The following is an 11,513-nucleotide window of genomic DNA, read 5'->3' on the forward strand; positions in this document are numbered from 1 at the left end:
CAGTCTTTGGGAGCTCAGCACACAGCACACGCACACAGAAAGCAGCTCGAGTTTTTATTTATTTGAGGCTGCGTTTACATCCTAGATAGAAGCAGGCCATTGGCTGCCTTCATCACGAGGGGTATGTACGGGAGTCCTGATTGGTTCCAAGTTTAGCAGTTCGGCAAATTTGCCTGAGCAGACAGTGTTGAAATATACTTTTTATGAGAACATTTTCAATAATTTAAGGTGCCAACAAATGCTATAGTCATCATAAGAATGTTTTACTGTCATACACAAATAATCAGATACTCCCTCGAAGGGGATCGATCAACTTCACGTTTTTCGGCTTCGGCCCACCACCTAAAGCCATCGATCACGTGACACCACGTGAGTAAAACATTTTAACGGGTTAACCCTCGCAAGGCTGCCGGCCCAGACGGCATCCCTAGCCGCGTCCTCAGAGCATGCGCAGACCAGCTGGCTGGTGTGTTTAAGGACATATTCAATCTCTCCCTATCCCAGTCTGCTGTCCCCACATGCTTCAAGATGGCCATTGTTCCTGTACCCAAGAAAGCAAAGGTAACTGAACTAAATGGCTATCGTCCTGTAGCACTCACCTCTGTCATCATGAAGTGCTTTGAGAGACTAGTCAAGGATCATATCACCTCTACCTTACCTGTCACCCTAGACCCACTAGAGCCACAGATGATGCAATCGCCATCACACTGCATACTGCCCTATCCCATCTGGACAAGAGGAATACCTATGTAAGAATGATGTTCATTGACTATAGCTCAGCATTCAACACCATAGTACCGTCCAAGCTCATCATTAAGCTTGAGGCCCTAGGTCTGAACCCCGCCCTGTGCAACTGGGTCCTGGACTTCCTGACGGGCCGTCCCCAGGTGGTGAAGGTAGGAAACAACACCTCCACTTCGCTGATCCTCAACACTGGGGCCCCACAAGGGTGCGTGCTCAGCCCACTCCTGTACTCCCTGTTCACCCATGACTGTGTGGCCAAGCACGCCTCCAACTCAATCATCAAGTTTGCAGACGACACAACAGTAGTAGGCTTGATTACCAACAATGACAAGACAGCCTACAGGGAGGAGGTGAGGGCTTTGGGAGTGTGGTGCGAGGAAAATAACCTCTCACTCAATGTCATCAAAACAAAGGAGATGATCGTGGACTTCAGTTAACAGCAGAGGGTGCACCCCCCTATCCACATCGACGGGACCGCAGTGGAGAAGGTGGAAAGCTTCAACTTCTTTGGCGTACACATCACTGACAAACTGAAATGGACCACCCACACAGACAGTGTGGTGAAGAAGGCGCAACATAGCCTCTTCAACCTCAGGAGGCTAAAGAAATGTGGCTTGGCACCTAAAACCCTCACAAACTTTTACGGATGCACAATTGAGAGCATCCTGTCGGGCTGTATCACCGCCTGGTACGGCAACTACACCGCCCGCAACTGCAAGGCTCTCCAGAGGGTGGTGCGATCTGCACCACGCATTACTGGGAGCAAACTACCCGCCCTCCAGGACAGGACCGGTAATGGCGCCGGAGAAGATGGCTGCCATTTTACAGCCCTCTAACCAATTGTACTATTATGTGTGTTTTTCCGCGTTATTTGTAATTTATTTTGTACATAATGTTTCTGCCATCGTCTCTTATAACCAAAAAGAGCTTCTGGATATCAGGACAGCGATAACTCGCCTCGTATTGGACGAAGATTTTTTCTTCAACGAGGCGGCCGCGAAGGATATCATACAGACACCCGACAAGGCCCAAATCCCCGTCATTCGCGTGAGGAAGAGACGGAGATATCGTGGACGTAGATCGGGGTGCCTTGTAAGGATCCGACGGCGAGCGAGTAAACTGCCTCTTTCATCAATCCTATTAGCCAACGTTCAAACATTTGAAAATAAATTGGATGACCTAAGATTACGGTTATCCTACCAACGGGACATTAAAAACTGTAATATCTTATGTTTCACCGAGTCGTGGCTGAACGACGACATGGATATCATACAGCTAGCGGGCTATACGCTACATCGGCAGGATAGAACGGCTGACTCCGGTAAGACAAGGGGTGGCGGTCTGTGTATATTTGTAAACAACAGCTGGTGCACAAAATCAAATACTAAGGAAGTCTCGAGGTTTTGCTCGCCTGAGGTAGAGTATCTTATGATAAGCTGTAGACCACACTATTTACCAAGAGAGTTTTCATCTATATTTTTCATAGCTGTCTATTTACCACCACAAACCAATGCTGGCATTAAGATTGCACTGAATGAGTTGTACAAGGCCATAAATCAACAGGAAAACGCTCATCCAGATGCAGCGCTCCTAGTGGCCGGGGACTTTAATGCAGGGAAACTTAAATCCGTTCTACCTAATTTCTACCAGCATGTTAAATATGCAACCAGAGGGAAAAAAACTCTAGACCACCTTTACTCCACACACAGAGACGCATACAAAGCTCTCCCTCGCCCTCCATTTGGCAAATCTGACCATAACTCTATCCTCCTGATTCCTGCTTATAAGCAAAAACTAAAGCAGGAAGCACCAGTGACTCGGTTAATAAAAAAGTGGTCAGATGACGCAGATGCTAAGCTACAGGACTGTTTTGCTAGCACAGACTGGAACATGTTCCGGGATTCTTCAGACAGCATTGAGGAGTACACCACATCAGTCACTGGCTTCATCAATAAGTGCATCGATGATGTCGTCCCCCACAGTGACCGTACGTACATACCCCAACCAGAAGCCATGGATTACAGGAAACATCCGCACTGAGCTAAAGGGTAGAGCTGCCGCTTTCAAGGAACGGGACTCTAACCCGGACGCTTATAAGAAATCCCGCTATGACCTCCGACGAACCATCAAACAGGCAAAGAGTCAATACAGGACTAAGATTGAATCGTACTACACTGGCTCTGACGCTCGTCGGATGTGGCAGGGCTTGAAAACTATTACAGACTACAAAGGGAAGCACAGCTGCGAGCTGCCCAGTGACACAAGCCTACCAGACGAGCTAAACCACTTCTATGCTCGCTTCGAGGCAAGCAACACTGAAGCATGCATGAGAGCACCAGCTGTTCCGGATGACTATGTGATCACGCTCTCCGTAGCCGATGTGAGTAAGACTTTTAAGCAGGTCAGCATTCACAAGGCCGCAGGGCCAGACGGATTACCAGGACGTGTACTCCGAGCATGTGCTGACCAACTGGCAAGTGTCTTCACTGACATTTTCAACATGTCCCTGACTGAGTCTGTAATACCAACATGTTTCAAGCAGACCACCATAGTCCCCGTGCCCAAGGACTCTAAGATAACCTGCCTAAATGACTACCGACCCGTAGCACTGACGTCTGTAGCCATGAAGTGCTTTGAAAGGCTGGTCATGGCTCACATCAACAGCATTATCCCAGAAACCCTAGACCCACTCCAATTTGCATACCGCCCCAACAGATCCACAGATGATGCAATCTCTATTGCACTCCACACTGCCCTTTCCCACCTGGACAAACGGAACACCTACGTGAGAATGCTATTCATTGACTACAGCTCAGCATTCAACACCATAGCTCATCTAAGCTCATCACTAAGCTAAGGATCCTGGGACTAAACACCTCCCTCTGCAACTGGATCCTGGACTTCCTGACGGGCCGCCCCCAGGTGGTAAGGGTAGGTAACAACACATCTGCCACACTGATCCTCAACACGGGGGCCCCTCAGGGGTGCGTGCTCAGTCCCCTCCTGTACTCTCTGTTCACCCATGACTGCATGGCCAGGCACGACTCCAACACCATCATTAAGTTTGCCGGCGACACAACAGTGGTAGGCCTGATCACAGACAACGATGAGACAGCCTATAGGGAGGAGGTCAGAGACCTGGCCGTGTGGTGCCAGGACAACAACCTCTCCCTCAACGTGACCAAGACAAAGGAGATGATTGTGGACTACAGGAAAAAAAAGAGGACTGAGCACGCCCCCCATTCTCATCGACGGGGCTGTAGTGGAACAGGTTGAGAGCTTCAAGTTCCTTGGTGTCCACATCACCAACGAACTATCATGGTCCAAACACACCAAGACAGTCGTGAAGAGGGCACGACAAAGCCTATTCCCCCTCAGGAGACTGAAAAGATTTGGCATGGGTCCTCAGATCCTCAAAAAATTATACAGCTGCATCATCGAGAGCATCCTGACTGGTTGCATCACCGCCTGGTATGGCAACTGCTTGGCCTCCGACCGCAAGGCACTACAGAGGGTAGTGCGTACGGCCCAGTACATCACTGGGGCCAAGCTTCCTGCCATCCAGGACCTCTATACCAGGCGGTGTCAGAGGAAGGCCCTCAAAATTGTCAAAGACTCCAGCCACCCTAGTCATAGACTGTTCTCTCTGCTACTGCACGGCAAGCGGTACCGGAGTGCCAAGTCTAGGTCCAAAAGACTTCTCAACAGCTTCTACCCCCAAGCCATAAGACTCCTGAACAGCTAATCATGGCTACCCGGACTATTTGCACTGCCCCCCACCCCATCCTTTTTACGCTGCTGCTACTCTGTTAATTATTTATGCATAGTCACTTTAACTCTACCCACATGTACATATTACCTCAACTACCTCAACTAGCCGGTGCCCCCGCACATTGACTCTGCAACGGTACCCCCCTGTATATATAGCCTCCCTACTGTTACTTTATTTTACTTCTGCTCTTTTTTTTTTTTCTCAACACTTTTTTGTTGTTGTTTTATTTTTACTTTTTTTGTTAAAAATAAATGCACTGTTGGTTAAGGGCTGTAAGTAAGCATTTCACTGTAATGTCTGCACCTGTTGTATTCGGCGCATGTGACCAATACAATTTGATTTGATTTGATTTGATCTACAGCACCCGATGTCACAGGAAGGCCAAAAAGATCATCAAGGACATCAACCACCCGAGCCACTGCCTGTTCACCCCGCTATCATATAGAAGGCGAGGTCAGTACAGGTGCATCAAAGCTGGGACCGAGAGACTGAAAAACAGCTTCTATCTCAAGGCCATCAGACTGTTAAACAGCCATCACTAGCACATTAGAGGCTGCTTGCCTATTGACATAGACTAGAAAGCACTGGCCACTTTAAGAAATGGAACACTAGCCACTTTAATAATGTTTACATATCTTGCATTACTCATCTCATATGTATATACTGTATTCTATACTATTCTACGGTATCGCTTGTCCATATATGTATATATTCTTAATTCATTCCTTACTTAGATTTGTGTGTATTGGGTATATGTTGTGAAATTGTTAGATATTACTTGTTAGATATTACTGCACTGTCGGAGCTAGAAGCACAAGCATTTCACTACAGCCGCAATAACATCTGCTAAACACGTGTATGCGACCAATAAAATTTGATTTGACCATTCATTCCTATGTGAAGACTCAATAGCGCCAAAGAGTTTCTAATCCCAGAGCCGCAACATTGAGAGACTTCCGGGAATGCTTGCGAAACAGACCAGGCCGGGATTTGAGAAGTCAATGAGAGAAGTGAAAAATTATTCCTTAGTTGTTAATTTTCTTGAAATCTAAAGGCACCAACCTAGATTTTAGCCAATGTCTTAAGTATTACTCAAACCTTGTGAAAGTGACAAACTGACACGTTTTCATTTTCATCAAAAACAACTTTATATGGAAGGAGTGCATTTGACTTGACTGCTTGCCCGTGCACAGTTCGGAGCGAGACGACTGTTAGACCCGATGACGTGTTTCTGTGCATGAGCTTAGCTAGCCAACGAGCTTAGCTAGCCAACGTCGCCATAACGTCGCCTACCGAGTGGCGCAGTGGTCTAAGGGAGAAGGTCGCTGTGCCACTAGAGATCCTGGTTCGAATCCAGGCTCTGTCATAGCCGGCCGCGACCGGGAGACCCATGGGGCGGCGCACAATTGGCCCAGCGTCGTCCAGGGTAGGGGAGGGAATGGCCGGCAGAGATGTAGCTCAGTTGGTAGAGCATGGCATTTGCAACGCCAGGGTTGTGGGTTCGATTCCAGTATAAAAAATAAAAATGTATGCACTCACTAACTGTAAGTCGCTCTGGATAAGAGCGTCTGCTAAATGACTTAAATGTAAGTGTGATCTGGGAGTTTTACTGGAGAAGCAGTTTCTGCCTATCTTCATACTGTCCTGTTTTTGATAGCGCATTGATGCCAAATTAAGTCAGTTAAGATGGCGTCTCATGGAGACATAATTTATTTGTTTTTGTTTACCATTAGCAACTAAATTATCCGTAACTTTTTTTGTGTGCGATTTTTAAATAATCTGTTCAAAGACATACATATGGTGTATTAGAAACAATTATTGGTACCACAGTCCCGTGTGGCTCAGTTGGTAGAGCATGGCACTTGCAACGCCAGGGTTTGTTTGTTCGATATCCACGGGGGACCAGTACGAACAAATATGAAAATGTATGCACTCACACTTAGCGAGTATTCATACCCCTCTAGCAACACATTTTCAAAAAAGCAACTAGCGACAAATCTAGCTACTTTTTCTGGTGTTATTGGAGACTTTTGGAGACTCTGACGTCACTCTGGATAAGAGCGTCTGCTAAATGACAGAAATGTAAAATGACTATCTTCTAAACGTTATTTATTTACAGGATGACTGCCACGAAGATTGCAATTTTTCCATTCACTATAATGGGGGTCCCTGTTTTCTGCTAACAAAGCCTGAAGTACCGCAGTCGGCCTTGAACTTCTGTGGCTTGAATGAGAGGGGGCAGTCCTTTTCCCTTGGAATGGATGCTATGGTTGTCATGGAGATGGTACCTTTTGGGGGCCAGTGTCGCCAACTTAGCGACTTTGTCGCTATATTTAGCGAGTTTTCAGACCCCTCTAGCGACACATTTTCAAAAAAGCGACTAGCGACAAATCTAGCAACTTTTTCTGGTGTTATTGGAGACTTTTGGAGACTCTGATGTGAAAGCACGTATCGTTCTTACTCTTCTCAACGAGCAGCGGGTGCTGTCGTGGGCCCCATCCCCGTCCCAAAGCACTCACAGGCGGCCCAGTCCTCGCGCAGCAGTCCCTCCCAGCTGCAGTCAGAGCAGGAGATGTTCACCACTCCGCATCCAGACTGCAAATGAATCGCGTATGCAAAAATAAACATTATAATAATAAAAATACTAAACTAAGTAACTCCGCCAGAGTGTCTCTTTTGGTTCACTTTTTTCGGTCCCAAGCCCGGATAAAGGAGGGTTGGAATTGTGACATAAAAAAAAACAAGAATCGACAGAAGAAAGTTAATTTGTAGTTGATGATGAAATCTTGCAACTTGTGACGGCCGGCCACCCAACAACCTGCCCGCTTGACCCTATCCCCTCCTCCTCCAGACCATTTCCGGAGACCTTCTCCCTTACCTCACCTCGCTCATCAACTCATCCATGACCGCTGGCCATGTCCCTTTCCGTCTTCAAGAGAGCGAGAGTTGCACCCCTCCTCAAAAAACCTACACTCGATCCCTCCGATGTCAACAACTACAGACCAGTATCCCTTCTTTCTTTTCTCTCCAAAACTCTTGAGCATGCCGTCTCTAGCCAACTCTCCTGCTATCTCTCTCAGAATGACCTTCTTGATCCAAACCAGTCAGGTTTCAAGACTGGTCATTCAACTGAGACTGCTCTTCTCTGTGTCACAGAGGCTCTCTGCACTGCTAAAGCTAACTCTCTCTCCTCTGCTCTTATCCTTCTAGACCTATCCGCTGCCTTTGATATTGTGAACCATCAGATCCTCCTCTCCACCCTCTCCGAGTTGGGCATCTCAGGCGCTACTCACTCTTGGATTGCATCCTACCTGACAGGTCGCTCCTACCAGGTGGCGTGGCGAGAATCTGTCTCCGCACCACGTGCTCTCACCACTGGTGTCCCCCAGGGCTCAGTTCTAGGCCCTCTCCTATTCTCTCTATAACCTTCCCAAGTTCTCTCATGTCACCCCGCTCCTCCGCACACTCCACTGGCTTCCAGTTGAGGCTCGCATCTACTACAAGACCATGGTGCTTGCCTACGGAGCAGTGAGGGGAACGGCACCTCCTTACCTTCAGGCTCTGATCAGACCCTACACCCAAACGAGGGCACTACGTTCATCCACCTCTGGCCTGCTAGCTCCCCTACCTCTACGGAAGCACAGTTCCCGCTCAACCCAGTCAAAGCTATTCGCTGCTCTGGCACCCCAATGGTGGAACAAGCTCCACCACGACGCCAGGACAGCGGAGTCACTGACTGGAGTCACCCATAAAAAAAAAAAAAAGGTGGTTGTCCCACTGGCTATCATAAGTTGAATGCACCAATTTGTAAAATTATCCAGAGCGTCTGCTAAATGATGTAAATGTAAATGTAGTTCTAAACATATTTAGGGTGTTTTTTACTCACTTTTTGTCTCTCCCACGACGTTATTCCTCTCTCCTACAGCGTCCATCACAATTACATGCACATTGCAAATTATGCAAATTAGGTGATGACGTCATTTAGCGACTTTTAGGACAGCCAATAGCTACTTTCCTTACTGAGGAGTTGGCAACACTGTGGGGCCTCGAGGCCAGTCTCGAGTTTAGCTGACAGCATGCTGAGGGGACGCTCACATTTCCTCTGTTTATGTTTGCCCTGATCTAAAGACAGAAAGTGGGAGAAAAAAACAGATATTCTACAAAAGCTAGCTAGAAATTCATTTATTTCTATGAATTAAATAATTTGTAATTTAGCTAGTGCATTTAATTGACTGAAAACATGTCTATAGACTCACCATGTAATATTTGATCTAATCGTGTTGGCTAGCAAACTAACGTTAGCTAAACCAGAGTCATACTTAGTAGACTCTGAGCTTAACCAGTGAGCTCGCGCAGTCGGGGGAATCACAGCTTGATTCTTTTTCGCGCAAGGCATGACATGACAGCCAAATGTATAGTCAATGTTGCTAGCGTCAATACACACTGTATTGCAAGGTAAACTCTTCAAATATAACGGTCACTAATAACAGTGACTGGTAGCTCACGACATCCCGTGGAATTACCTAGCACAGCTAGTTTAGCAGACTAAAGTGTCTCTCTCACCTCGGCGCTGCAAGTCCCCACAACCCCTCTTCGACCAGGCAGGCCTGGCTCCTTCTGACATGGGTTGCGGGTTTATAGCCGAGATCAAGAAAAAGGACAGTAAAAAAGCATCGCCGAAGATTCCTTATCGTCCATTTAGAATCCCCCCGCGGCTTCAATTTGTCGTTATTTTAACTGGATATCAAAATAATGTTTGTCTATGGAGTCCATAGCCATTGCAGACGCCATATTATTCTCTGCACTGACGTCATTTCCTGAGGTATAGCCCATTCGAACGGAACTGTAGTGGCGTCGTTGTGCGCCTGTCAATCAAAATCATCAGGCAGGTGTACTATACTGGGCCAACCTGCAGTACAGAATAATTGAGGCGCGATTATAGAGCTGCAGTGCAGAATAATTTAGGCGTCTCTTCCTCATACTGATCTTGTAATCAACTATTACATTTAAGTCATTTAGCAGACGCTCTTATCCAGAGCGACTTACAGTTAGTGAGTGCATAAATTTTTCATACTGGCCCCCCGTGGGAATCGAACCCACAACCCTGGCGTTGCAAGTGCCATGCTCTACCAACTGAGCTACAGGAGGGCCTATTCTTTCTCTCACTGTTCTAATCAAATCAAATCAAATTGTATTGGTCACATGCGCCGAATACAACAGGTGCAGACATCACAGTGAAATGCTTACTTACAGCCCTTAACCAACAGTGCATTTATTTTTAACAAAAAAGTAAAAATAAAACAACAACAAAAAAAGTGTTGAGAAAAAAAAGAGCAGAAGTAAAATAAAGTAACAGTAGGGAGGCTATATATACAGGGGGGTACCGTTGCAGAGTCAATGTGCGGGGGCACCGGCTAGTTGAGGTAATATGTACATGTGGGTAGAGTTAAAGTGACTATGCATAAATAATTAACAGAGTAGCAGCAGCGTAAAAAGGATGGGATGGGGGGGCAGTGCAAATAGTCTGGGTAGCCATGATTAGCTGTTCAGGAGTCTTATGGCTTGGGGGTAGAAGCTGTTGAGAAGTCTTTTGGACCTAGACTTGGCACTCCGGTACCGCTTGCCATGCGGTAGCAGAGAGAACAGTCTATGACTAGGGTGGCTGGAGTCTTTTACAATTTTGAGGGCCTTCCTCTGACACCGCCTGGTATAGAGGTCCTGGATGGCAGGAAGCTTGGCCCCAGTGATGTACTGGGCCGTACGCACTACCCTCTGTAGTGCCTTGCGGTCGGAGGCCAAGCAGTTGCCATACCAGGCGGTGATGCAACCAGTCAGGATGCTCTCGATGGTGCAGCTGTAGAATTTTTTGAGGATCTGAGGACCCATGCCAAATCTTTTCAGTCTCCTGAGGGGGAATAGGCTTTGTCGTGCCCTCTTCACGACTGTCTTGGTGTGTTTGGACCATGATAGTTCGTTGGTGATGTGGACACCAAGGAACTTGAAGCTCTCAACCTGTTCTACATTGTTATTTGTGGTATTACATTGTTATTGATTACTGCATTGTTGGGTTTAGAGCTTGCAAGAAATGCATTTCACTGTACTTGTAAACATGACATAAAAAAACATGAAACTTGAAACTATGGAAAGAGTGCAGTCATTGATCTAGGTTCAGAGGCAGTAGAAAGTAGCATGCTCAAACACAGGCCCGCTTTAGATGTCCCCCCATCCTCCCTAATAACAATAAAGCCAGTTGAATCACTGCACGGTAGACATTCTTGTTCTACAATAGGGCAGTGTTTATTAATCTTTCCCCCAGATACATTTACAGGTGGAGAACAAAATTGAAAACTCTTTACACTACTGAGCAGAGCTGTAACCTACTGTTCTGGCCTGGTTATACATATGCATCCATCACAGTTGGTGGAAACAAGGATATACTGTATATTAGTTTGTTATAGATATACGCTGGAAAGGCAAATGTAAAATACAAAATAAACCTAGCCAGTATAGTTCGGGTCATATCTATCTAGCTACCTTTTATGCTAACCCCTCACACACTCATAAGTACAGCCCCACTGACAGCTAGAGCAAAACATAATGGTCTGGAGGGGCTGAAGATGTTAAGATATTTTGCCTTTCCCTTTGTGCAGGTGAAAGATTGAGGGGATATGGAGAATGAGATACCATTGGCAAAGTGACCGAGATAATTTATAATCGTACTAGGGCAGACCCTATGAAAAAACTACAAATGGACACATTATGAAAGACGTCATCAAGAAAGGACGGACCCAGGTATCTGAAGTTATTTTTATTTTATTTTGTAATGGATGAATAAAAAATAAAATAAAAACCACACTGATGAAACAGCATGAATTGTATACAGTTACTACACAGTAGCTGTCAACAGTACCAGTGGATATTGTGTAAAGAAATACTTTTACTTGCGCGTGAATTAGAATATTGCATCATCCCTTGCAGGACCCCTTTTCTTTTGAGT

At 46.2% G+C, this 11,513-nt stretch overlaps 1 protein-coding gene across 5 annotated transcripts in view; it reads right to left on the reverse strand.

Annotated features, from left to right (window-relative positions):
- Window positions 1-9,307, reverse strand: part of LOC121569286 (kelch-like protein 15) — a 44,186-nt gene extending 34,879 nt beyond the window's left edge. For 2 of the 5 annotated variants that reach the window (XM_041880103.2, XM_041880101.2), the window contains exon 1: window positions 9,080-9,307. The gene's annotated coding sequence lies outside the window, so the exon portion shown is untranslated. Of the gene's footprint in view, window positions 1-6,977; window positions 7,018-8,402; window positions 8,440-9,079 lie in introns of those variants that run through there. The other 3 variants (XM_041880105.2, XM_041880102.2, XM_041880104.2) reach the window with 3 other exon arrangements.
- Between the last annotated feature and the right edge of the window lie 2,206 nt (window positions 9,308-11,513).

This window comes from Coregonus clupeaformis, chromosome 7, assembly GCF_020615455.1.
Source record: "Coregonus clupeaformis isolate EN_2021a chromosome 7, ASM2061545v1, whole genome shotgun sequence".
Lineage (NCBI taxonomy): Eukaryota > Metazoa > Chordata > Actinopteri > Salmoniformes > Salmonidae > Coregonus > Coregonus clupeaformis.